Raw genomic sequence first — 25,145 nt, 5'->3', positions numbered from 1 at the left:
AACAAGCTTTGTATCTAAAGGAGCAGGTTTACTGATTGCTCAAGACTGCAGTTGCCAAGGGATGTACTACTTTGCTCTATGAAGAGACAGGTGCAATTTATAAGATCTTGAATTCAAAGCTATTGGGGCACAGAGCTAGTTTAGCAGCCTCTATTTATTGAGAGCACAACCTGTAGGAGATAGCAGGCTGGAGAGAGAGAGAGAAGCAAAAAACCAATGGTATCGATGCATCAGGTTTGGACCAAATGGATTTTTGGTACGACATCAGCTTTGCTTAGGAGACTGGGGAAGAAAGAGCAAGAAAGGTTCATAGATAAAGGCTCTTCCTTTTGCTAGGGCAAACTTGACTCACTTGGATGATGTAGACATGAGGGGAATCTTTCCACTGGCTTCCCAGCAGTCTCCTTGGCCAAGCTGATCTCAAAAGAGGGGGGCAGTTGCTGGAGGAAGGCGAACCAAGATGCAGGCATTACAACAGACACATGCAGACAAACTGTGAACACAGAAGCAACGCTCAAACACAGCGGAAGCGTTCTGAACATACATTCATGACCCAGAGCACATACTGTATTTTTTGCTCTATAAGACTCACTTTTTCCCTCCTAAAAAGTAAGGGGAAATGTGTGTGCGTCTTATGGAGCGAATGCAGGCTACGCATCTATCCCAGAAGCCAGAACAGCAAGAGGGATCGCTGCTTTCACTGCGCAGCGGTCCCTCTTGCTGTTCTGGCTTCTGAGATTCAGAATATTTTTTTTCTTGCTTTCCTCCTCCAAAAACTAGGTGCGTCTTGTGGTCTGGTGCGTCTTATAGAGCAAAAAATGTGGTACATTCTTGACCTTGTATGTTTAGTGCACAGTGTGCAAGTTCCATCAATTTATGCCAAATTTCCAGTCACATCCATTCCTATTTATAGGGGTTGGGATGGCGGCAAACAATTTTTCTCCATTGGGTCTTCTTAACCTCCCATCAGCTTTAGCTAGAGTAAATCACAATTGTCTTGCTTACAGCATCTTGTGTTGAACCCTCCTCTCCCATTTCATGAGCACTGAGGTTTGTCCTGATCTGTGTACAAAACACTCAACAACTTTATTCTGGTCAATCCCTTTTCACACCGGTGTTTCGAAGCAATTTACATAACAGAACCAGAAACAACAACAACAAAATACCCCTTAAAACCAAATAAAAAAGAGCAGTGAAAGATGACCTAAAGTGCTCATCCAAAAATATATATGAAAGGAATGATATACATAAATATGGAAGAAAAAAAGGAGAGAAATATAATCAAACATTAAAAGGAAGGAGAAGGTGGAAAAGGGGCAATATTACAAAACTCTCGTGCAGTTTTATTCTAACTTGTCTGCCAACATTACAAGTGAAGCAGATAATATAACTCTTATAGTCAGTTTGGGACTTGTTGCAGCTTTGATGGATTTCCACCCTTCATTCTTCCCATCAAAGGATGGAATCCAGATGGAAATGACTATCAATATGGCATCTTTGTAACTCCAACTGAGGCATCTGATCAAGGCCTGTATTTTAAAATGAGCTTAAAGATATATTTGCAAATGTTTGTATGAAACCAGCTGGCTAAGTACTTTGGCAGCTGTTTATCTTCCTGTTCTCCTGAACAAGCCCCCCCCCGCCCGCCTTGATTTATAGCAGTAGCAGGAGACACGTTTCTCAAAGTTGTAAAAGGGAATTACAGGCTGGGAGCAAATGTTACACTGACCCTACATATTACAGAATACAATCAAGCTGCAAAAACACTAATTAAGAGTTGGTAAATAGTAAGATTTATTGTTTAACAGAAAATAATACCATGTGCCTCCCATCAGACTCTAGCCATATTTTGGGAAGAGCTAATGGGAAAAGCAGCTGGCTGGGAAAGGGGGGTGTAAACTGAAGAGGCTTCTTTTGAAGCTGTTTTTACTGAGTTCCTTTTTTTACTTTGCAAAGGCCTTTTCTTCTAAAAAGCTATCTATATTATGTATGAGATTTGTTGGCTTAATGTAATTATGCAAAGGATTTAGAAAGTAAGAAATGTTAGATTCTTATTTCATTGATGGTGTGTGAGAATGTGAACCCAAGATCTCTGTTTAGATAGAATTTAATACCATGAGCCATTTGTTTTAGCCATTTGTTTTGGAATGCAGGGGCAACAGGGGCAAAAGGTGATCTGGTAATTAAGGTGCCTTGTCGAAGCAAATGTAAGATATATGGCTACTTGTCTGCCATTTATGGATAGAAGGAAATATAGCTCTTTGTCTCCCATAAAAGGTAATAGGAAATGGGTGTATATTTTATGATTGGTTCTAGCAAACAGCCAATAGGAATTTCAACCAGGCTGATTGGACAGAGGCAGCCAAAGGAGGAGTAAGGAGGCTGGGCTGAGGGAATATAAATGCTGGCCACTGGGGCTGGGGTGTGCAGAACTTTGGTAACCATATACCACTGTGCCAATCATTTATTTGTCTGACAAATAAATTCTTATTTTAATTTCTCTATTGCTGTGTTGAATATTTCATTCCAGCTAAGTGTTAACCACAAGCAGGGTGCCACACAACTGCAATGTTGAAGCACAATACTATGCCAGCCTGAAGGAATGAGATCATTGCAACCAACTAAATCTTGCTGTCGGATACTGCCATAATAACCATCCTCGCATGTATTTCTTGCACCAAATCAAATCCTAGCTTTATTTATTTACTGCACCTGTGACAAGTATTTTCAAGTTTACTTCAGCAACATAAAGCCTCAACTCTCGATGAAGTGCTAAACCAGTCTAGGATGGACCACATCCGACAGCGGCTGGGCACGAAATAAAAAATAAAAAAATCCCAGTGCATACTAATTCAGTGCCAGGGAAATGGGATTTAGCCTAGCCTTCCCCCTGACATGCTTAATAACCACGTGCAGGGAATTGCTCCAGAGGTAGTTTTATGGGGAGGAGTGTGGTTTAGTGGGGTGGATATATTGTGGATAATAAGAATAATATTAACTTGCAAGTAACTCTCCCAGGTGCCTCAGACTGCACCTCCAGGCAAGCAGGCTCTTTTCAAGATATGTCAGAACAGGCGAGCAACATACCGTATTTTTCACCCTATAGGATGCACTTTTTCCCCTCCAAAAATGAAGGGGAAATGTGTGTGCGTCCTATGGGGCGAATGCAGGCTTTCGCTGAAGCCTGGAGAGCGAGAGGGGTAGCTGCACACTGACCCCTCTCGCTCTCCAGGCTTCGCGCAGCTCTCTGCAAGCCGTGGGAGGGCTGCGTGAAGTTGCACAGGTCTCCACGGCTTACGGAGAGCTGCCTGCACCCCGAAGCCTAGGGCGCGCTGAGCTCAGCGCCCCCCAGGCTTCGGGCTTTGCACAGCTCTCCCACGGCTTGTGGAGAGCTGCCTGTTCTGGGGGCTGGGTCGGGGGAAGCTCGGGCTTCCCTTGCCCCAGCCCCGCGCCTGGGGGGGAAATAATTACCCCCCTTTATTTCCCTCCCAAAAAACTAGGTGTGCCCTATGGGCCGGTGTGCCCTATGGGCTGAAAAATATGGTATACTGGGAAGTGAAATATCCCCAGAGCAGGAATCTAGGTCAGAGATAGGAATTGCCATGTCTGTATTTACACAGTTAAGCTTCAATAAATATCTGGAATCCTGTGAAACACAGAAACACCCACAAACCCATAACAGTACAAGTATATACAATTACATAAGGATATCACCTTTCTCGAAGTGTGAATGTTTGTGGCACAATGTGCAAATGTCCCGCCCCCATGTAGTCTTATCCTGATAAATAGCAAGTTTATCCTTCACCATTAACAAATGAACTACACATCTCTAGCACAGATTCTCTATCAGCCGTTATTCTCCACAAAACCACAAGCCAGAATGTCTATGCTGAAAACATTTCTGCTTCTGTTTAGGAGGAAAATAGGCCAGCCTCAGCTTTTGCAATCAATATTACTTCTCATTTTCTGAGCTCTGCATCTATATTTGAAAACTTAATGTTCCACTACCACATCAACACAGACTTCCTCCCTCGTAATGATCTTTTGAAGAGGCTGCTATATTACAACACACACCCCTGAACACCTGCTAGAAATCCATTAAAATTATACTTGTGTTGGCAGCAATTATTGAAGACAAGAAGTAAGAACTAAAGGCAGAAGAACTTCATGCCCAAAATATAACTGAGTGACAAAGCATAATCCTCACGAAACCAAGATATCCAACACATTTGCTTCCTTTATGGGCATATAACTTCTTTTGCTTCCACACCAACCCCTGATATTGTCACCCTGTTCACTCATTTTTAAAGAGGACTCCACAAAACACAACTGGTGCATTTTAATTCTGAGCATTTTAATTCTGAGGTAGATTTCTTCATCTTAAGTTCAATAAACAAGCAGGCCAGAGTTAAGATACACACAAGCCCTCCAGGCGAGCGCAGTCCCTGGTACAGTTTCCTGTTTATTTCAGCTTTATTTCCGAACCCAGTCCTAGCAATATGAAAACTACTCTTGAACCGTTGGGCAAAGCATTTCTGTTTACCTAGCAATTTGCGTCTGACGTACTTTAAAACGCTGCCCTCTGCATAACCCAAAGTAGGAATGTGGGCATAGCCGTCTACAGAGTTAGGTTTGCAAGAACTTGTCTTGCACACATTTTAATCAAGGTGATTTTATCTGTGGCCTTGAAAGACTGGCTGTTCTGGCTCATCTCCAGATTTAAAAAAAATACAGGTATGTGCAGTGGAGCTTCAATTAATGGATACTATAGGAATGCAGGTTGTTTCCAGTTCCAAGAGGTTCCTGCCTACAAAAGGTTTTCCCTGCATAAACCCCCTGGCAGCTCGGGTGTCCTTCAGTGAACCCCAAAGTTTGCCACCAACTGCCGCCCCAAGCAATTCAATTGCGAGATACGGCCACTGACCAACTGAGGAAAGTTTACTAACTACCGGTATATGGAATAATCACTTCCCAGCTGAAGAATGATCAGGGATCTCATACATTTAAGCCCCACCAGAGCATAACCTAGGCCCATTCAGTTCTACAGAGATGAGTTTTCAGGAAAAGTGGAAAAGGCTTTGCAGAGAAACTAGCACGTAGGGATTGGGACAGTAAACTCACATTTAAAGACAAACCTAGCAGATTTGCACTTTCCAAAACAATCTCTGAACCAAAGCACAGTCACATCTTTATAAATACAGTGGTACCTTAGGTTACATATGCTTCAGGTTACATACGCTTCAGCTGCCACATTCTGGATTAGGGTAGCCCTGGATAGAGCGCATTGCAGTCTCGGCCAGCATACCAGATGAACATACAGATTTTATACATGTACCAGTGTACAGTGGTACCTCAGGTTACATACGCTTCAGGTTGCAGACTCTGCTAACCCAGAAATAGTGCTTCAGGTTAAGAACTTTGCTTCAGGATGAGAACAGAAATCATGCTCCGGCGGTGCAGCAACAGCAGGAGGCCCCATTAGCTAAAGTGGTACTTCAGGTTAAGAACAGTTTCAGGTTAAGTACGGACCTCCGGAACAAATTAAGTACTTAACCCGAGGTACCACTGTATGCACTTCTCTGAATTTTGCAATGCAGTTCTCCAGTCCAGTAATATGTACAAAAAGGCATATACTTGGGCAATGGTGCCCTCCAGATGTTTCGGACTACAAATCCCATCATCCCCAATCAGTGGCCGTGCTGGCTGGGGCTGATAGGAGTTGTAGTCCACGACAGCCACCATGTTGGGTACCCTTGTACGAGTGTGTATAAGATTGCATACATTGGTGAAATGCTAGTGAAAAATCACAAGAAAATGCATTATGTTAGGAAAACAGAATTCTAAATATGACTCTATTAAGAAAAACAACAAATAATGTGTTCGTCAGGAGAAATTCACACCGAAAGGCACGAGTTTGCATCAGGATTTTTATTTTTTAAGGCAGATTTCCTGTAGTAACGCTAAGAACTGATTTTAAGATTGAGAAATTGGGAGTGGCTGGGGCAAACCAGTCAGATGGGCAAGGTACAAATAAAAAAAATATTATTATTAAATTATTAAAGGGACTCCAAGCAGGGCTTGTAGTCAGAAGTGGTACACCCTGGGCATGGGTTTATTATCACGGGGGAAACTAGGCCAAGTACTTGCTCTCTGCACTACCTGGGTCAGAGATGGGTATTTTCTCCCATTTGCAGGATTGGGCCTGATCCAAAACCTCACTAAGAGCTTTAGTGAACTGAGTGCTCCCAAAGCAACAGGAGGGTCCTTAAGAAAATAAAAATGATATTTCTGCAAGTGAAACAATGCATTCCACCGACAGCCAGTGTAGGACTTACAGAAGGTATTAGGAAGAATTCATTATCACAGCTGCATGCTGCAATTTAAGTCAGAACCAAACACCACGGCAAAACAGCATCTCTTTCTCTCTCCCTCCCTCTCTCTCTCTGTGTGAGACACATCTCCATGCTGAAAGGTGTCACTGCTCATCACTTATAAGAACAGGAAACTAGTCAAGACATATTATTAGAGTAAGACAGAACAGATATAAAGCTGCTGTTTTCTGCTGCAGCTATACAGTGGTACCTTGGTTCTCAAACTTAATCCGTTCCGGAAGTCCATTCCAAAACCAAAGCATTCCAAAACCAAGGTGCACTCTCCCATAGAAAGTAATGCAAAATGGATTAATCCGTTCCAGACTTTTAAAAACAACCCTTAAAACAGCACTTTAATATGAATTTTACTATCTAACAAGACAATTGATCCATAATATGAAAGCAATAAACAATGGACTGCAGTCACACAATCAATTAATCAATCACTGAACTGGGTTCCACACAGTCACAAAAACAACAACAAAAAGAGCCGCAAAAACGCAAAATAGCTAGCAAAAACAGACTGACCTCAGTGTAACACTCAAATCAGAAGCGTAAGACTCAAAACGGAGCATGTTCGGCTTCTGAAAAAAGTTCGCAAACCGGAACACTTACTTCCAAGTCATTTGAGTACCAAGGCGTTTGAGAACCAAGGTACCACTGTACATCCCAAAAGGTCTAATTCAAGCAGCAGTAGTAAGCAGTGAATCAGAGGTGTGTGTTTTTCTGCTGCTCATTTTCTCGTGGCAATTTTCCTTTGCACATTTATGGAACGGTGAAACCTCCTCCTCCTTTTTGCATCCATGGAACATGGGTTGTGCATTTAATAAGTTAATGTTTTCAAGCTTTCTGAGGCTTGAAGAGGAAATAACCTAAATCGGAACATGGAGCTGACTAAAACGACCAGCGGCACCTATTGCTCCGCTGCCCAATACTGTCTGAAACCAAGAGAACTATTCTGAGTGCCTAATAGGACTCAAGGCTTGAATTTGGCCAATTTTTTGGTCCTCTTTGCCACTGAACAAACTGCTTTAGGAACCAAAGCAAGTTTTGAAGGCATTTGCCAAATGGGATTGCAGGTTACTTTGGAAAAACAATGCAAAAATCCTACTGCGCATGTCAAAGCTCTTGGGCACGCCTAATGCAACTGTTTGGAGCCCAGCCATTACATTTAATCCATCTTGCAAATATACAAAGCACCCTGCTTCATAACTTATGAAGCCAACTTTCAACCAAGTTACTCATACAATTCCCACATCAAGATGATTTGGTTCTTGGCCTCAAATGCCTGCATCCAGCAGGATAATTAATCTGATTTATTGCTCTTCGGAGTCTTAACGTTTTCTCCTACTAACAAGAACTGAACTATATAAGGTTAATTAGTTTTCCCATCAACAGCCTTTTAACTTCCATCAATCACTTCCCTTTCTTTTTTTTAAAGCAACATCACTTCTGGGAACAGAACTGTAAAAGACAACAACTTCTAGGGCAAAAGGCAACAGAATCCTGACATTTTTGAATGACCAAGCGGAAAACTGACTTTAAACTCCGAAGGCCAAATATTCCTCAAGTATTTTCTTTGTCAGAACAGAAACCAGGATATAAGTTTCGTTGCTTGTGCACAACATTTCATAATAACATCTCCCACTTCCACACGAGCTGCTATGCTTAAACAATCACCCAGATTTTGCTTTTGAAACATCCTGCTCTCAACCAGGGCTGTACAAAAACCCAAAAAACCAATGACATCTCGTTTCAATTTTACTCAATAGCATAGCAATCAGGGCGTAGAACCAGGGCTTTTTTTCTGACCGGGACTCAGTTTTGGCACCTCTCAGGTGAGCGCCATTACCATTATAAGAGAACAAGGGAGGTGTTCATGGTTTCTAGAAAAATAGCACTTGATAGAACTAGTTCCTTAAGCACAGCTTTTTTTCACTCCTGGTTGGTGCCATTGCTTCTACTGGTGGTAGCTATGATATCACGAGTTTTCAACACAAAGTGCTGAATTAATCACAGAGTGATTTCAGCCAAACAGGGATCACACAAATATATAATTAAATTTACATGGATTACATCACTGAGGCTAATGAAGTCAATTGAGCGAAAGGGAAGATCGAAATGTTCCTTTCCTTAGCAAGGAATATAAAAACACACACCAGTTTTTTCTTTCTTTCACACATTGTTACAGCGTTAACAAGGAATATATTAAACATAAGCAAAATAAGCTGTTAACGCCACCAAAAAAACTTACCAAAATGATAAATCTAGTAAGTCAGAAAAATGTCAAGCTATAAAAACACATCTATTGTCATATACAGTACTTTGTCGTCATGAAGTCCTTAAAATGACAATGTCATCTCCGTAATTCCTGCATTAACAATCTAATACTAAACTTGGCCTTTCAAGAGAAACTACTTGAAAACACACTTCAAAGCTGTGTTAGAAACTCAGATATAGAAGCTAATCGCCAAATGGCATCTTAAACCTTGCTTACGGTTGCCACAAAGGAATGTCTAGGTGGCATTGTTGTAATCATGAAATTTTTCCTTATTACAGTGGTACCTTGGTTTTTGAACGTCTTGGAAGCTGGATGTTTTGGTTTTCAAACGCCGAAAGCTCAGACGTAAATGCTTCCATTTTCCAATGTGCCTTGGAAGTTGAACGGCTTTTGCTGCATGTACCTGTTATTTTTTCCAGTTTTCTGCAGGCCGCCCTTTGCACCTCGGTTTTCAAACGTTTCGGAATTCAAACGGTCTTCTGGAACGGATTACGTTCAAAAACCAAGGTACCACTGTATTATTATTATTTTCATTCCTATACCACTTTATATTTTAAGGGGGGGGGAATCTCTCCGTGTTTTACAACACATTAAAACATCAAGTAAAACAATCCAGAATAAAACAAATTCAAGCTTCAAGGAAAATATTTCAGATGGAGTCAGTCACAGCCTCTTAACCTCCCTGACAGGGTCATTGTAGGGAGAAACTGAGGAGGGGATGAACCATGTAGTTATTGGAGGAAAAGTTGGGATTTAAATGCAAAAAATGAGCTCTTCTGCTTAAGAAAGCTGGAGGGGCCAGCCAGGTGGAGATCTCATTGCAATCTTGGCATCCAGAGATCTCCATGTGGTTGAAACTGGACCAGCAAACAGGCCTAATGCATGGGGAATTTCTAGAACTGGCTGAGAGACATTGCCTTTGAAATGCGCTTCCAGGAGGTTTCTCTTGAAACCACTAGGAAACGCTCTTCAAAGTGAAGGCTGCACCTATACCTGCCTCCCACCTGACGTCTTATGTGATGTCAAGGATGCGGTAGGGAGCCACGGTTGGAAAGAAACAGACTCACAGGTCAAACGGGGACGTCTGCTGGGCCAACCTACGCCTGCGGGTTGTGGCTTCCTCACCCTTGTACAAAAGAGATGTTTTGATAATTATATCCCACCATTTTCAGTAAAGCTTAAGAGCTTATTAGTACCTTTCCTTAAGGTCACTCCAATGTCAGTGCTGAGGAAACGCTATTTTGCCACACGTCAAAACGAGTTATTCTTGGAAATTAACATATTGCAAGAAACTGCACTGTAAACACTGTAAGTCCGTTCATTCCCTGAAGAAAAGGGTTCCTTCCCAAGTAGAGTTACGAGGCTTAATAAACCAACAGCGTTTTGCAATTATGCGGTCTACTTTCCTTCCTCATCTGGACCACAAGCAATAAAACATTCAGGTTTACATAATAACTGAACATATATTTTCATATATGGCAGTAAAATGGAAGAGGAGAAGATGAGGGCAAAACCGATCTGACCAGCTTTGGACTGCGGCTACAGCAAAGTGTCAACGTTTATTCAGAACATTCTCATCTGCATCAAAGTAGTATTGTTTAGTTTAGAAAGGGAGAACTATTTCTTTTCCAGAAAATTGGTCGTTGAAGAATGGATGCTCTATCAAGTACACAGCGCTTGTGTTAACACCTTGCTCAAATTTGTGAAAATCATTGGTCTTTAACAGCAGCCTGGTGTACAGAATTAAGCAAACAAAACTTTTTGTTAGTACTTTGGTCTTGATCAAAGAGCTACTTGAGACACTCCTCAGCTTTACCTAACGTCCGCCATTTTGAATAGATGGTCTCCAGTTTACAGAGTGAAGTGCTTCTATTAATTCTCTCGAGTCCCGTAAGTGGTCCAAGCTGCATAGGATTGGGAGTGGGGTAGGAGTGGAGAACAGGAGGTTGCTTGAGAAGAAGTCATCCCAAACCTCCTGAGGCAGGCAGAGTTCCTTGGCACACTCCTTGGATCCTGGCATTTGCCCATGCCAGGAATAACAAAGTGTTGCAGCAGCTCAAGACTAAGCAAGTGTATTATGGGCTGAGATCCACTGCCTTAGATGCGTGCCAAGAAGAACATCAGCTGCTTTATTTCTAGAACAGTTTTGATGGATCTTCAAGACTGTAGGGGCGTTGGCTTAGGTGGGTCAGTCCTCTCAAATTGATGGGACAGAGAGTACCCATATTGATTGCAGATTTTTTTATTTTAAAAAAATCACATTTGTGAAATAAAGAAACCAGCAAGGCCAAGCAATTCAACATATCGTATCGTAATGTGATGTGCCTACTACTAAACACAAACAAAAACAGGTTCAAACCAAGATGTATCCAAGATTCGGTCAGCGTGGGTGACCCATTCCAGATCCACTAGTGGGAAATAAGTATAGCAAAGTGAATAGTTTAATATGCTTTAAGAGTCACGATTACTTTCAGTAGAGGCCATTTCTAGTCTCTGTTCAAACCAAGAACCACAGGGCCTATCCGCTGAGGAAGTCCGACTTAGTAACTTTAGAAACTTTTGGCAATTTTAAAGTCTGCTACAGAAGCGGCCTGGGATACTGAAATGCTCCCCTACTGCTTTCAAATATTTTCAGTGCCTGATTTACACCATAGTATATTTATTAGGCTTTGACCTCAAATCTCTGTTTTTGTTGGGGGGGGGGGGAAATATCCAGTCTGCTCTGTCTGAAGCCACCTGACTGATTATACTAAAGTTTCTTAAGGTGAGCCCCCTCAAGATTGGGGGGACTGCCCCTTCCTCACATACTTTGGGGGGAGGGTAAGCTGCCCTCAGTCCCACAGAGTTGGTGCGTATGGTGCCAATCTGCTTCTACCCAAGTCTTCCCAAACTGCTTCAAGTCTTCCCAATCTGCTTCTCCTCCTCTTCCAACTGCGGCTGCTAAACCATGTCTGGTCGTAGATCCTGATGGAACCAAGGGTGCCATGACAGTAATTCGTGAACAATACACAGTCTCACCACTGATTTACCTACTTGCAGCTACACACTAGGTTTATTTCCTCCACCTACACACCCCTTATCAATTTCAGCTTGGTCCTTGGCTGAAGCATCAACATAAGACTTATTATACGCACAGAATTCCATTGAACTCAAGAGGTCTGCAGAGGCTTTAACTACTTAAAAAACTTAGTCCTTTTGCATGAACGGGTTATTGCCAGGGTACAGAACACGTAATTCAAGGAGTGCCCGTCAGGGTGGCGTACAGATTCCAATTAGTGCTACAGCTATAGAACAAACACTGGGCTACACAGCAGACTTGAAGATGCTTCCTGCAACGATTAGGCATAAAATCCATTAACACTTGCACGTTACCCTAGAGTAATGCTACTGACATGAAAGTGTCAGCAGAAGCCCATTAAGCTGCCTGTATTCACATTTATTCCCTTCCCCAGTAACTAAACAGGGAGAAGAATGATGAACAGCTTCTGCATGCTTTGATAAATCCTAGATCTCGGGTGTTTGGAGACTTGGTGGCTCGCAAAATCTTGCTTACCATATTAGTAAATGTTTGAAGATTGAAGTTTAGAACAGCGGTGCTCAAGGCATATTCAGAGGAAGATTTTCATTGAGAAGCCTTGGATAGGACCAAGAGCACCAGATAAAGTTCTGCAAGGCACAGCTTTGTTACAGATCTTCCCCCTACAATGCGTCCCTTCCACAGCTCATGCAATGTGATAGACAGCCCCAACAAGCCAGGACAATGCACTGCATAAACTGAGTGTGCACTTCAAACTATGGTTGCCAGACGTCCCCGTTTCCCGGGAACAGTCCCCGGATTTACAAATCTGTCCCCGGACAAAATCCATCCCTGGAATGTCCCTGGATTTCATTTAATGTCCCCAGATTTATATTTTAAGTGTTGTAGATGTAGATTTATTAGTAGGGAATGAATGTTGGTTCAACGGCACCAGACACATTGTATGGGGACTTCCAGCGAGGCAAAATGGCGGGCGCCACGGCAGCAAGCCGCTCCTGAAGCTAGCCAGAGACAACTGCGCTACCAGGCTGGCTCTGGGCTGCTGAGACTGCTGCTGCCACCGCCACTGCCGAGGGGAAACCGGGGGTGCCTGGTGCGTAAACTGGGGGGAACCGCTGACCCCCCCCCCACGACCCAAATCGAGCTGGGAGTGAGAGCGCCCGGCCAACTGCCCAGCGGTGCTCCAGAGCCAGGAAAACCCTGGAGCTGACGCAGGGAGAAGGAGGAGTGGAAAAGGAGAAGGAAGAGAGAGAAAGAGGAAGGAGAAAAAAGAGGGGAGCCCCGAACTTGTCGTGTCACCACCACTGAGGAGGAGAGGCAGGAGAGCACCGGGAAGGCAAGGGCACGTGGCCAAGCCCAGGCCCGGCCCAAGCCTGCTCCACGGCAGCTAGTGCTCCAAGAGAGCAGCCCAGGGCCCCGCAACAGAGGAGACCACAGAAGACAAGATATTACTACTACTTTTTTTAATAACTTTTTTTCCTCTTTTTTTTTTAAAAAAGTGTTCCCAGATTCTTTGGGGAAAAAACTGGTAACCTGACTTCAAACACTTCCCAGAATCCAAAGCACGATGTGCAAGCTTGGTCCCTGGGGCCAGGTTCCTCGTGAGACAAGTTTATATACGAAGGGTTCCCCAAACGTTTCTGAAGCCAGCACCGCTCCAAACAAGAGCACCATATAAAAGGGATGGCTAAATTTAAATGTTTTTCCTTTACCTGCCATTAACAGGGGCTGTAAGAGCATTAAACATGGCACTTGCAATGACACCAACTCCAAACGTAAGAAAGATGCAGTTATGTACTCTCAGAGTGAGAAAGAGTTGCCATTTAAGCAGCTATATTTCTATCACTAAAAAGGAAGAAACTAGTCATTGCAAAACTTGCTTTGATTTCACTCATTTACTGAGGAAAAACAGAAAAGCTTAGCTTTATTTTATTCCCTTTTCAGGTTTGTTCACACTAATGTTACTTCCTGAAAAGCCAGTACTAGTTAAATATTGCCAGAATTAAGACCCAAACCTTGACATTACTCCCAATCACATAAAAGAAAACGTACAAGGCCACATTTCTATATTTATTACAAACAAGGATATCTAACTACAAGTTTCCAGAAATGTGGAAAGTTGCATTTGCCTCTTCAAATGTGCCCTCGGTTAGACTTCCTTATGATAAATCATTCCAAGGCTGCAGAAAAAGAACCAGAGCTATGAATACTTACTTTAGCTAAACATTTTATTCTGTATCTGGTTACAAACTGAAATACAGCACAAGCTTCCATGGTAAAAAAGCCAGAAAGCAAAGGATGTTGTATCTGAAGTAGAGTAAGGCAGAACACATTCTCAGAGTTGCTATTTTAAGGATACTACTATAGGGTGGAGACTACAAGCAGAAAAAGTATTTAAACCATATGGGAAGTTTTCTAGTTCAGCTCTTAAGCAGCAAGATGACTGAAGCAATTAAGCTACCCAACATACAGGGGTGGCCAAATGATTCAGTAAACAAGGCCAGCTGCTCCAGTGCTTCTGCAAGCAATGAGATGTCCAGAAATCAGCAGGTCAACATTTTCTCTGTATGGAATGAAACATCACCAAATAATTTCTGCACATCAAGCTGTTGTTGAAGGCACAGCCACAAATAACGGAGAGAATCAGCTAATTCTATTAACCCGCTCCAACTCTGGCAGCTCAGCCTTACGCATGTTGAATCAAAAGAAACTCCCAATGAGTTCAGCAGGACTTACTCGCGAGTATGTGTGCAGAGGACTGCATTTTCTTTTTCAGCAAATGAAGTTGACTACATCCTAAACAAACCAAACACGCCCATAAACCACTGAATTCTTAACCTGACTTGCAGGATCAATCACCATTTTATTTTTGCTTCAAATATATGGCAGAGCAGCTTTGCTGTAAAGTTGGACAGTGTATTTCCACCTTTTAAAAACAGATCCCGGATTGATCCCCCCTCCCAAAATACACAGCCTATCCAGGGCTACAACACTGCATATCCTATCCTGCCTGGATCCTTGAAATACAGAAGCCCTCTGTTCTTCACACTATTGTTTCTACATGCCAATCATTGACTTAATTAGTACTGCCAAGAGAAAGTTAATTCTTAATCCCAATGGGCCCATTAAATCCCATTACATCACCATGACTTTCAGTTGTCCCTCAAAGCAAGGTTGATCCTACACAGTCTGCAAGCTATCACAGCTTTCCTCCCTGTTTTTGCTCCACTTGCTTTATCAGTTCAAGCCCTACGAGATGTGCCACTCCAAACTGTGGGGTATCATTCACCACTAGAAGTATCTTTAACATAACACCAATCTTGAAAGACCTACATTGGCTCCCAGTACGTTTCCAAGCACAATTCAAAGTGTTGGTGCTGACTTTGAAAGCCCTAAACGGCCTCGGCCCAGGATACCTGAAGGAGCGTCTCCACCCCCATCGATCACAGGGACCCTGAGGTCCAGCTCTGAAGGAATTCTGGTGGTTCCCTCATTGCAATAAGTGAGATTGCAGGGAACCAGGCAGAGGGCCTTCTTGGTAGTGGCACCCGCCCTGTGGAATGCCCTCCCACTAGATGTCAAAGAGAAAAACAACTACCAGACTTTTAGAAGACATCTGAAGGCAGCCCTGTTTAGGGAAGCCTTTAATGTTTAATTGTTGTTGTTTAGTCGTTTAGTCGTGTCCCACTCTTCGTGACCCCATGGACCAGAGCACGCCAGGCGCTCTTTTATATGCCTGTTGTCTTTGTCCATGGAGTTTTCTTGGCAGGGATATTGGAGTGGCTTGCCGGTTCCTGCTCCATAATGTTTAATAGACTATTGTATTTTAGTATTTTGTTGGAAGCTGCCAAGAGTGGCTAGGGAAACCCAGCCAGATGGGTGGAGTATAAATAATAAATTATTTTGATTATTATTATTAAATCTATAAACAACCACCACCACCAAACTAGCTCAGAACAAAAGACTAAATTATAGGGACATATGTTCAAATCCTTACTCACTCAAGTTAAGGTTGGAAGAAATCCTGTTTCTGAAACAGGAGGGCACCTACATGCAGAATGAAGGGCGTGCCTCTTAAAAAAACCTTTTTTATCGTGTTAACAAAACGAGTAGCAATACACTTAGATATACATGAACAGCTACACCAGGCAATGTCATCAAAAGACGCGCATACTTTGTCCAAGAGCATTTCAGATTGTTCCATGTGTGGACATGCCTTCCACGTAGTCTCATGATATGGACATTTTTATTAGCATTCTGCTTTATTTTGCAACAGTATGGCTCTTTTCAAAAAGCCCAGAAGCAGCAGGCGTACGTAATTCGTACTCTAGTATGTCACTTGAGAAAGACCAGGTGGAAGAGCGTAATGGAAGCTGATTTATGTACAGAGATGTCATCAGAGGCACATAATTCGACCGCAGAGAGGAGTCCCATTTCAAACATTTCGCAAGGACTACCAAGAAGTTATCCCAATAGCAAAGTTCTGGGTCAAGCGATCAGGGAAGCAGATAGGCCAACCAATGGATTTTACAAACACTGGGCCTAGACCAGCGTTTCCCAAACTTGGGTCTCCAGCTGTTGTTGGACTACGACTCCCATCATCCCTAGCTGGCAGGACCAGTGGTCAGGGGATCTTTTGGCCCTCCAGTTGCTGAACTACAACTCCCAACAGCCCCAGCAAGCATGGCCAATGGCTAGGAATGATAGAGGTTGTAGTTCAGCAACATCAAGAGAGACGAGGGTTGGTTCCCCACACCTGATCTACAGGGAGAGGGGGAATCTAGGCTGGCCACACGGAAAAGAAGGCATGATGTAATTGTTGTGAGAAGTAAGGTAAAGGTAAAGGGACCCCTGACCATTAGGTCCAGTCATGACCGACTCTGGGGTTGTGGCGCTCATCTCGCTTTATTGGCCGAGGGAGCCGGCGTACAGCTTCCAGGTCATGTGGCCAGCACGACGAAGCCGCTTCTGGCGAAACCAGAGCAGCGCACGGAAACACCATTTACCTTCCCGCCGGAGCGCTACCTATTTATCTACTTGCACTCTGATGTGCTTTCGAACTGCTAGGTTGGTAGGAGCAGGGACTGAGCAATGGGAGCTCACCCCGTCATGGGGATTCGAACCGCCAACCTTCTGATCGGCAAGTCCTAGGCCCTGTGGTGATATGGTGATACAGACACTTAAAAGGGACACACAAATGGAATAACATCTAGTGCTGAGCTGCGGACTCTGTTTTCAGCAAGCTAACTCATGCACGCCCATTTCTAATTAAAGCAAATAGGCTACTTGGAAGTATGCATTTCTGGCCTACTTTTTTTTTAAAGAACAAGTATTAGGGTGATAGAGCTGGGGTGTCGAGTGTCATCTCATCTTGTGGCTCTAAATAGGACTTTAAGCAGCAGCAGCAACTAAAGATAGCCACAGTTGCAGTATAAATATCATCAATGGAATTATTTTACCAGAGTCATCTTGCAGGCTGGGGCGAACTTCTTGATGTAAGAGTTGTTTTGGAAAAGAAAATTCAGGTCACTCTGACATTTACGCTTAGGGGTGTAGCATTCACTTGATTCGCTGGTTAATCAATTAAGGCTTGGATCCAATGCACATTTACCTAGGAGTAAGCCCCCTTGGATTTTGGAATAAACACATACGTAAGGCACTTGACAAAAATCCAATTGTCCTGATTATTTGAGTTGCTGATTACTATATAAATAAATCATTCTGCTTATATAAACTGAAGGTGGCAAGTACCATCTTAAAAACTGTTTCCTCTCTCCTTCCACACAAAAGGTTGGTCCGATGCAAAGGGAGAAAACATATGTGCACTTTTCGTAGCTGCTTGACAAACTGCAACTGCTCATCCTCCACAAAGAAGGAATGCTTTTTCTTATAATGCCTGTTATAGCAACGTGCAAATAAAAATAAAGATTTTTTTCTTGCTGCAAAAATTCTGTTTTTACTTATATGTATTCAAACTGAGGGATTAATGCACTAAAATCTGCACACTGTAATCCTCTGCACTCGGACCTGGGAATGAGCCCAATTAAACCCAATGGAGTTTACTTCCAAGTAGACACCCATAGGATCGTGCTGCACCTCTTCTCTAACAAGCTAGCAACTCTATTTATTTCCTAATATAAAAAGCCGCGTAGTGGAAAATATTTAACATGAGGGGGTTTTGAGAAATCGTTCAGAAATTTGGAATAATTAAAAAGTTATTTAGATTATCAACGGTGTTTGTTTTTTGCCTCTGGCTCTCATGCCGTGTGCCAGGGAAATCTGGGATTCCTTCGTGAGATCAATAGTGGCATGGGAGCATTGCTGAAAGGCATCTTGGCCACAGTTCCTGATCTCACTTTGCAACATAAAGCCCCAGGCGAGTGCTGAGAAACAGGCTTGGGCAATGCTCTCCATGAGCAAAGAGCACGCCCTGAAAACGTGGACCAGAATATTCTGAAATGTGCAGAGTCCTGGGGGCAGCACACAGGTTTTTCATAAGACAAGACACTGTGGGAATGGCTCTCTGAAGGTGGAAAGCTAGAAAATGATGGACTATAGTGGTACCTCAGGTTAAGTACTTAATTTGTTCCAGAGGTCCATTCTTAACCTGAAACTGTACTTAAACTGAAGCACCACTTTAGCAAATGGGGCCTCCTGCTGCTGCTGCGCCGCCGGAGCACAATTTCTGTTCTCATCCTGAAGCAAAGTTCTTAACCTGAAGCACTATTTCTGGGTTAGCGGAGTCTGTAACATGAAGCGTATGTAACCTGAAGTACCACTGTACTCCAATGTTAAACACTACTTAAACTTGTTGTTGTTGTTACAGTGGTACCTCAGTTTCTGAACATCTTGGAAGCTGAATGTTTCAGTTTTTGAATGCCAAAAACCTGGAAGTAAATGCTTCCATTTTCAAACGCACCTCAGAAGTCGAACGGCTTCTGCCGCATGTACAGTCATACCTCATGTTACGTTTGCTTCATGTTACGTTCTTTCAGGTTACGTCCCGCGGCGACCCGGAAGTACCGGAAAGGGTTACTTCCGGGTTTTGCCGCTTGCACATGCGCACAAAATGACGTCACGGGCATGCGCAGACGCGGCAAATCACAGCCCGTGCGTGCGCAGACGCGCTGCTGCAGGCTGCGCTCTTTTCATGTTGCAAACGGGCCTACGGAATGGATCCCTTTCGCAACCGGAGGTACCACTATACATGTTGCTTTTTTCAGTTTTCTGCAGACTGCTCTTTGCACCTCGGTTTTCGAACGTTTCGGAAATCGAACGGTCTTCCAGAACGGATTACGTTAAAAAACCGAGGTACCGCTGTATTGTTACTTATACTCCATCCATCCGGCTGGGTTTCCCCAGCCACTCCGGGTGGCTTCCAGCAAAATACAATAACATGATAAAACGTCAAACATTAAACACTTCCCAATACCTTGCAGGTTGTATGACAGAAAAGGGAGAATTACACTGCAATCCTATGCACATTTACCTAGGAACAAGCTGACAGGGCTTACTTTGAGGACACAAGAATACACGATAATTTGCAAGATGAATCTGTACATTTTTACTGAAAAGCAAGTTGTCGCTTAAATCTTTGTGGTTGATTAATAACTAATTCATGCCACAGATGTTGCAGATATTTGGAATAAATCTAGAAGGCATCTTATTTAAGGCAGAACCAGGTGGAGTGTCCCTAAATTTGGTTCCTCCTTTCTCCCCACAACTGCTGGCCAGCTTTAAAGTTATGCACTGGCATTTAGATTCAAGCCTGAAACGCACTAATATCAGTTTTATTGGAGCCACCATCGCTTCTAGGCTTGGACTAACTCCTTTTGGAATTGTTTCTCCTGCATCCAGAGCTGGTTTTGGAAGAAGCGTACATACGACAATAACCGCAGTCCGTGTGTATTCTGTATTTTGAAGCTGTTTTCCCCAAACCAGCTTTCAGCTGAATTCAGGGGGAAACGAGCCAGCTATGATTTAAGCCAGTAATGTGTACATGGCTTAAGTGTCTGCACATGTGCAATATTTGAATCTTGCTGTTTAAAGTAAACTTGCAAACAAGTCTGCAAAGCAATGTTTACAAGAATCTCATTAAATAAAGGCTGCGCAATTCTAGTTGTTCTCTTGAGCACACAGTTTGGCAGTTTTGAATACGTATTTATTATCTTCAGCATTACAGTCATAAGAGCCAACTCCTACGCTTGAAAAACACTTAGCACAAGTAATAATAATAATAAATAATAAAATGGGCGGCTTCCAACAAAACACTAAAATACAATAACCTCTTAAACATTAAAAGCTTCCCTAAACAGGGCTGCCTTCAGATGTCTTCTAAAAGTCTGGTTGTTGTTGTTCTCTTTGTCATCTTGTGGGAGGGTGTTCCACAGGGTGGGTGCCACTACTGAGAAGGCCCTCTGCCTGGTTCCCTGTAACGTCACTTCTTGCAGTGAGGGAACCTCCAGAAGGCCCTCGGCGCTGGACCTCAGTGTCTGGGCTAGATGATAGGGGTGGAGACGCTCCTTCAGATATACTGGACTGAGGCCGTTTAGGGATTTAAAGGTCAGCACCAACACTTTGAATTGTGCTCGGAAACGTACTGGGAGCCAATGTAGGTCTTTCCAGACCGGTGTTATATGGTCTCGGCGGCCGCTCCCAGTCACCAGTCTAGCTGCCGTGTTCTGGATTAGTTGTAGTTTCCGGGTCACCTTCAAAGGTAGCCCCACGTAGAGCGCATTGCAGTAATCCAAGCGAGAGATAACTAAAGGATGCACCACTCTGGGGAGACAGATTGCGAGCAGGTAGGGTCTCAGCCTGCGTACTTTGATAATCAATAAAGGGATCATTCAAAGTATTTTTTTTTAATGCAAGTCAAAAAGCTTTCTCTAACTGGTGCTAGAGACACAAGTAGGACTACCTGCACCCTAACAACAACAACAACAACAACAACCCCATCCTAATAATACCCATACTAATACTGGGAGGAAAACACAAGTTTTCATCTGTTTTAGTGTCTCTTAGGCAGATCTATGATTAAAATTTCCCGGATGTAGCCAGGATTTGGCCGTCGCAAACAATGTCTGGGTAGAATTTGCTGTAGTGTCCAGACACAGGGCAACCCATGTTGGAAGTGCAGGTTTGGGGCGAATTTCCTTAAAAGTAGCTCAAAAACTTACATTTTTAAAAAGAGATTTTGCAATCCCAACAGCTTTGCCCAAAAAAGCTCAGCAACTTTTTTTGTCCAGATTTTCACTTTTTGAAATGTGGCAAACCTACCGCCATGGTTTCTCTTACTTTCCATGCTGTGCAGTCAGCAGTAAAGAGCTCTCTCTTCCCATGGTAAAGTGTGGACCAGAAATAGGCAAGCAAAATAGTAGAGGATCCCTTGGTGATGCTAACTGCTGGATTAATGGTCCAGTTGGGCAATAAGGTGGCCTCTGTTTTCCACAAATATAGGCTCCCTAATCAGTGCCTGTGGGGAAGCAATATCCACTACATAAAGTATTATTAATATTATTATTACTTATTAAATTTTTATACAGCCCGATAACCACAGGTCCCGGGGCCGTTTGCAACATAAAAATCACAAATTAAAATCACAAAATGCATAAATGAGAGCAGTACATGTGAAAAGGATCTAGGAGTCTTGGTTGACCAAAAACTTGACATGAGCCAACAGTGTGACGCGGCAGCTAAAAAAGCCAATGCAATTCTGGGCTGCATCAATAGGAGTATAGCATCTAGATCAAGGGAAGTTATAGTGCCACTGTATTCTGCTCTGGTCAGACCTCACCTGGAGTACTGTGTCCAGTTCTGGGCACCACAGTTCAAGAAGGACACTGACAAACTGGAGCGTGTCCAGAGGAGGGCAACCAAAATGGTGAAAGGCCTGGAAACGATGCCTTATGAGGAACGGCTAAGGGAGCTGGGCATGTTTAGCCTGGAGAAGAGGAGGTTAAGGGGTGATATGATAGCCATGTTCAAATATATAAAAGGATGTCACATAGAGGAGGGAGAAAGGTTGTTTTCTGCTGCTCCAGAGAAGCGGACACGGAGCAATGGATCCAAACGACAAGAAAGAAGATTCCACCTCAACATTAGGAAGAACTTCCTGACAGTAAGAGCTGTTCGACAGTGGAATTTGCGGCCAAGGAGTGTGGTGGAGTCTCCTTCTTTGGAGGTCTTTTAGCAGAGGCTTGACAACCATATGTCAGGAGTGCTCTGATGGTGTTTCCTGCTTGGCAGGGGGTTGGACTCGATGGCCCTTGTGGTCTCTTCCAACTCTATGATTCTATGATTCTATAATAAAAACTAGAGTAACCCAATATTTCCCTCAAAAAACACGTTTTAAAAAGGCACTGGATTGGCCATGATGCTTTTTCAGGTCTCAAAAACAGCAAGGTTCCACTCTGCCACGTGGGATGCATTCATCCCTGCCATTTCTGAGAGGAAAGAGTCTTTTACTGACCTTGCAGGAACTCCCGTGACAAACAGCAACACACAGAGAACAGCTGCTGTTTCAAGGCTGCCATTGCGCCCATGCTTTTATTCAATCAAATGATATTTTTGGCATAGCAAAGTTGCCAAGGGGAAGGGGAAAAAACCACACCTCACCCTGCTTATTTTTACCTAGCATTTGGTACTACCAAAAGTGACATAATTGCCTTCTAGTCCAAAATTATCCTTTTGAAAAGCCCTTCCTGTCTGGTAATGCCAACTGTATTAAAAGAAATTACTCATGTGTGTGTGTGTGTGTGGAGTTTGGAGGGTGGAGTCCTAACTGCACGGGCTCCCAGGATTACTGTCTGAAAAACAGACCACTACATACCTACAAAATATAGAAAGTGATGATTTCTGCTCCGAAGGGCTTCTGGTGGTTACAGGGAACTAGGGAGAGGGCCTTCTTGGTGGTGGCGCCAGCCCTGTGGAACGCCCTCCCATCAGATGTCAAGGAGATACAAGTACAGTGGTACCTTGGTTCTCAAACTTAATCCGTGCCGGAAGTCTGTTCCAAAACCAAAGCGTTCCAAAATTAAGGCGTGCCTTCCCATAGAAAGTAATGCAAAATGGATCAATCCGTTCCAGACTTATAAAAACAACCCCTAAAACAGCAATTTAATATTAATTTTTCTCTCTAATGAGACCATTGATCCATAAAATGAAAGCAATAAACAATGGACTGCAGTCACACAATCAATCAATCAGGAGCTGATCTGGGTTCCACACAGTCACAGTGACAAAAACAAAAAAGAGCCGCAAAAATAAAAATGCAAAATACGTAAATAACAATAACAGTCTTTATTACGGTCCAGAGACCCAACAAATTGTTACAAAGCAATACACAATTCATACAGCCTACCTCCTGGTTAAACTAGCATTTTGTTCAGAATATAGGGATCATTGGTTCTTGCAATCACCGATAAAAACTTTGCCACTGCTAATGTTCTAGATTTGTCCGGTCTTCCAATAGGAACCTGACATAGTGAGCCTCTGATTTTTGCTATTTACTTAAAAGTATGTAAATAGCAAAAACAGACAGGACTCAGCGTAACACTCAAATCGGCAGCATAGCACTCAAATTGGAGCAGATTCGACTTCGAAAAATTTCGCAAATCAGAACACTTGCTTCCAGGTTTGCAGTGTTTGGGTTCCAAGTTGTTTGAGTACCAAGGCGTTTGAGAACCAAGGTTCACAACCTTTAGACCAGTGTTTCCCAACCTTGGGCCTCCAGCTGTCAACTACAATTCCCATCATCCCTGACCACTGGTCTTCCTAGCTGAGGATTATGGGAGTTGTAGTCCAAAAACAGCTGGAGGCCCAAGGTTGCAAAATGCTGCTTTAGACAACATCTGAAGGCAGCCCTGTATGGAAAAGTTTTAAATGCTTGATGTTTTATTATGCTTTTATGTTTGTTGGAAGCTGCCCAGAGTGGCTGAGGCAACCCAGACAGATGGGTGCGGTTTGAATATAATAATAATAATAATAATAATAATAATAATAATAATAATAATAAGTGGACTAACTGCAGCGGGCAGGACCTTTGAGAGGGGTTGAGGCTTGGTGGAAAGACTGCAAGGGCTAGTTCAGGGGTCGGCAAACTTTTTCAGCAGGGGGCTGGTCCACTGTCCCTCAGAGAGCCAGTGTGATGCAGTGGTTAAGAGCGGTAGACTCGTGATCTGGGGAACCGGGTTCGCGTCTCCGCTCCTCCACATGCAGCTGCTGGGTGACCTTGGGCCAGTCACGCTTTTCTGAAGTCTCTCAGCCCCACTCACCTCACAGAGGTTTGTTGTGGGTGAGGAAAGGAAAGGAGAATGTTAGCCACTTTGAGACTCCTTCGGGTAGTGATAAAGCGGGATATCAAATCCAAACTCTTCCTCTTCTGCTGCTCAGACCATGTGGGGGGCCGGACTATATTTGGGGGGGGGAAATGAACGAATTCTTATGCCCCACAAATAGCCCAGAGATGCATTTTAAATAAAAGGACACATTCTACTCATTTAAAACACGCTGATCCCCGGACTGTCCGTGGGCCGGATTGAGAAGGCGGTTGGGCCAGATCATGAGCTAGTTCTATCCTATGAGCCACCCGTTTCCTTTCCCCATGCTAAACTATACAGCCATGCAGTGTAACTGGACACAGAATCATAAGAGTTGGATTGGACCCAGAGCAATACAGGAATATGCAACTTCCCCTTACGGGGATTGAACCTGCAACCTTGGTGTTATCTGCACCACGCTCTAACCAACTGAGCTATCCGCACACAGCGAAACCCTTCTTAGGATGGAGCCTGCCAACACTGCCCTGACAAGTGCAGTAACACAAATGAATGTGTTAAAATAACACGGATGGATTTGGTTTGGGTCGTGAGCATCTGCCCATCACATTTATCAGAAAGTAGAGCTACACCGTGGATTTTGGAAACCACGAAGAATAAAGCTCTTTTACAATCAGCTTGAAACATATATTTCGTATGACCAGAGAATTTGCGCCTGTCCATTGGGGGATATAGGAAGCTCTGAATATCACATATTTTTTAGATGTCCCTTTTACGATGAGGCACGTAGAGAAACCATTGACCCCCCTGCTGGTGAGACTTACTGACCTTCCGGTAAAGGAAAAATTCGATGTTCTCCTGTTAGGCAAAGACCACAAGACGACTTGGATTGTCGCCAGATTCTGTGCACAGATCTGTAGGCGCTGACCACCCAATTAAATCTAGTTTGTTAAGAAAATTCCCAAACCCGGACCCATGGGTGACATTGGGTCATTTCTCTAAGGTAGTCTATTTTAAAGTTTTTATGTGTTTATATGCCTATTGCACTTTTAAACTTAAAATCTATTGTTGCATATTGTTTTAAATATTTGTTTTGCTATTGTGATTTTAGTTCCATTTGTGTTTCTCAAGCTGGTTTCTGACCATAATAAATTTCATGTTTCATACGGTGCTGTGCAATC

The 25,145-nt window shown here is 43.2% G+C and overlaps 1 protein-coding gene across 6 annotated transcripts in view; it reads right to left on the bottom strand.

Moving 5' to 3' along the window:
• TBC1D4 (TBC1 domain family member 4) overlaps positions 1–25,145 on the bottom strand; it is a 99,255-nt gene that overhangs the window by 59,585 nt on the left and 14,525 nt on the right. The window contains exon 1 of one of the 6 annotated variants that reach the window (XM_083435782.1): positions 15,691–15,892. The exons of 4 other annotated variants lie outside the window; for them this stretch is intronic. The gene's annotated coding sequence lies outside the window, so the exon portion shown is untranslated. Of the gene's footprint in view, positions 1–15,690; positions 15,893–25,145 lie in introns of those variants that run through there. One more of the 6 variants, XM_083435781.1, reaches the window with a different exon arrangement.

Source organism: Podarcis tiliguerta, assembly GCF_965153285.1.
Source record: "Podarcis tiliguerta genome assembly, chromosome: 4".
In the NCBI taxonomy this organism is placed as follows: domain Eukaryota; kingdom Metazoa; phylum Chordata; class Lepidosauria; order Squamata; family Lacertidae; genus Podarcis; species Podarcis tiliguerta.
The sequence above is the reverse complement of the archived record's forward strand: the minus strand, read 5'-3'. Positions and strand labels throughout refer to the sequence as shown.